Raw genomic sequence first — 3641 nt, 5'->3', positions numbered from 1 at the left:
TGTATACCATCATGTTATTCACGTAATAATTGAAGTGTAGATACCAATTCCATACAAACCCTCGTACCATAGAAACCAAATTCGTAATTTACTTAAAAGTTAATTTCGATAGCTTATTTGCGGGTTTTTTGTTCTTGCTTTCTTCCTATTATGCTCATCCCGTTTTACATAAAAAGCCCCTTATATTTGTTAGTAATATGACCAAAAGCCATTCTTGTTGTTATCTTCAAGGTCTCATTGATCTTAGTCGAGATATGCACAAGTTAGTCCGGCCATTCATGGTTACATGAAAAACAATAATTAAAYTGAGTTGTAAAAAATGTAGTCATAATTAATAAAATGCATTTTAAATGACTATAAATATGTTTATTTATTAAAATTTATTATTTGAGCAGTATAAATCGAGTTATRTACTTATATTATAATCATTTGAACTGAAAAATGATAGATACATTATTTAAATAACTATAATTATAATTAATTTAAATTAAGATTGTTTAAAGATAATTATAGGAGAGGTATGTTTTCACATATCACGTATGGTGGAGTTATGTATGATGGAATTTTACCTCGTAGATTTTCTTATGCCCAGAAATGACTTCGTTTAGCAACACGAGAAGACGAGAGGTATCGCCTCTTGATTCGTGTAGTTCGTTTGGATATAATAGAGATGACGAGCTGTTGCTTCTCGTTCGATACATAATCGTTATCAAAGGTTACTACAACTAAAAGATATGTTTTTACAATGAATCATCTACTTGGTTTCAGTCGGTTCTTAGATGGGTATACAAAGTTTTCAGGATCTTAATCATTTAAAACGTGAATGTTTAATTATTTAAGTTTGAGGGTTCAAAAATTTTAATCTCTTAGTTTGATTTCATACACTTTTATAGTGTAAAAAATGACATTTTATTTTGACTTTTGGATCATCTTCTRTCTTTCATATCATCATGCTTTTTCTCCATTATCATCATCATGATAATGGATGATGTCATTTGAGTCATTAACTTTGACTTTCTAGTCTCAAGCTTCAATGGTACATCATGAATCATGATAATGGATGGAGTTGAACATGAAAAGACGATCTCTTTTCAAAGGGACTGGGAGGTTTATTCCCTTGACGTGTATGTTAAAACACACACACACACACATGTATATAGAGAGAGAGGGGGGAAAGGGTTCAAACGAGAATACATTTATTTTACGAGAACATGAAAACACTTTTTTACTATAGACAATCGCATATGGTACTATTATTGCATCACATATGATACACATGTGATACTAAATTAGAGACGCAGGTGATTTTCGATGCGATCTTGGTTGTGGGCCAAGTCTCCCTTACACCTCTAAGTCCCCTCACAAGTATTATAACATGTGATAAGAYTGTTGTTGATTTGATACTACAATCCATCCAGGCCCGTTCCTGACATTTTATGGGCCTTGGGCGAACGTAAAAACATGGCTCACTACAAGAAACAAGACTTGTAGCAACGACTTCTGTCGTCGCTAAAAGTCTATTTATCATCAGAAAAAGTATATACCAATATGTCGTCATTATAACTTATGATGGAAACATGTCATCGCTAAAAGTTGCATTGTCAAAGCTCACTTTTCTTGTAGTGACTCTCGGTAAGTACGAAAAAAAAAATTCAATAAATATCTTTCATTAGTATAAAATTGAGTACAAGAAATGTTAATAATTTATTGAGAAAAAAATCTTATTTATCTTATTATAGATATATAAGAGAATACTTAATTTTTTTTCTCGATTAACCTGGATATCCAACCCGCTATGCGAACTGACTAATCACAGGGCAACCACGTGCTTTACAGATAGCCCGGAGTCACCGCATTTGAACCTCCGTGGCCACAAGGAGATTTTTGTTTCTTCTTGGATTTGGACCCGGGACTTCCAGGCACTTTTCACCTTTGGAGCCAAGCTCAAACCAATCAGGCACCACCCTTGTGATTACTTAAATTTACGTACTTCTTATTAAGTAATTTGAAACCAAGAGTATAAAAACTATGGTTGATAAATATTTATAAAAAGTAAGAATATTTTTAGTTCATAACAAGAAATATGTGTTATTTTGATACAAAAAGAGAATTCGTGTGAATGAAGTAATCGTGAGGGTCAATGAGAGATCAATAATAAAGAAGATTATCAAAGTTTTCTAGACAATTAGACAAATGAGGATCAATAAGAATATGAAAGAAAAGATGATTCATTGAGATCTAATAAGAATAAATAATGAATTAAACATATAACATGCAATCTCAACAAATGATTGTTTGAGTACTTAAATAGAATTTTGTAGTGCGATGGAGTCCCAATGAAAGATATATAAGTCAAACAATTGATGAAAATATTTAAATTTTATTTTTCTTCTTTTTTTGCTCAACTAAAATAAGATGTTAAGATTAAAAGTTTATGGAACATGACATATATAAGAGATATTACTAAGTTGTGGAACACGTCGTCCGCACATCACAGGTCCCCTCACGCGTATTATCACATGTGATAAGGGTGTTCTTGCGTTCTTGTAAAATGGAGGTGTTCTCGTTTGAATCTCCACCTATATATATATATATATATGTGTGTGTGTGTGTATATATATATATGTGTGTGTGTGTGTATATATATATATATATATATATATAACTAGAAGGATACTCGCGTAATGCAGCGAGATATATATCTTGATTTCAATGTTTCATTTTTTATTTTTTTTGTCTCTGTCAATGTTATAATACGAATTTATGTGGTTTTGAGCAAGCAATGATGTTTTTCTTAATAAAATATAAATTTGAAGATATCATAAAAATTAAAAAAAATATTTAAGTTCTCATTTTTTGAGTAATTTCTTTAATTCATTTTYTTTATTATAATTTAATTTAGGTTTAGTGACGAAGTAATTTATTTTTGGTTTAATGATTTAATTTTTATGAAGATAATAATTAAGTATTCTGTTAGAACTCAATAATTATCCTAATTATATTTAGATTCTATATTTAAAATAAGAGAGAGAGAGAGAGAGAGGGATTACAAAATGGTGATGGAAGAAGAAAGTCATACCCCGAGGAGTCCAGAGGCGTAGCTTGGGAACACGGTAGAGGACCTGCGAGACGTGTAGGAATCAGAACTTAGCTCTATTGAGAAACTCAACGCTGTTCCGAGAGTAATCCTGTTTCCGGATTCCATCATTTTTTTGGATGGATTAATCAATCAAGGGCATATAGTTACAATGATGAGTGTGGGACCAGTCTCGTATTATGGATTTTGATGTATAATTAACCGATTGACATAATTTCTGAGTCGTTTACTTGATCGGTTTCGTAATTATGAAATTTAATTCRTCCGAGTGTAGTTGCGTGCTGAACGTTCCTGATTTTGAAAATTAAGCATCATAATGTCTACGAATTATTATATCAGAAAGAAAAATAACTAAAAGATAAATTTGAACAGCTGAAATGACTATTCATGTCTTATTCCTTGAGAAAATGGGCTTGAAAATAACTTTAAGGACATAAAATGATTATTTTCTCTTGATTTATTCATTCATTACAAGGATTCATATATTGGGCCAATTAGCCATCATAACAACCCTAGATTCCATACAAGAAACCACATTTCTTTG

Source organism: Cynara cardunculus, unplaced genomic scaffold, assembly GCF_001531365.2.
Source record: "Cynara cardunculus var. scolymus isolate 2C unplaced genomic scaffold, CcrdV1 Un_Scaffold_4815, whole genome shotgun sequence".
NCBI classification, from domain to species: Eukaryota; Viridiplantae; Streptophyta; class Magnoliopsida; order Asterales; family Asteraceae; genus Cynara; species Cynara cardunculus.
This window is presented reverse-complemented; position numbering follows the sequence as displayed.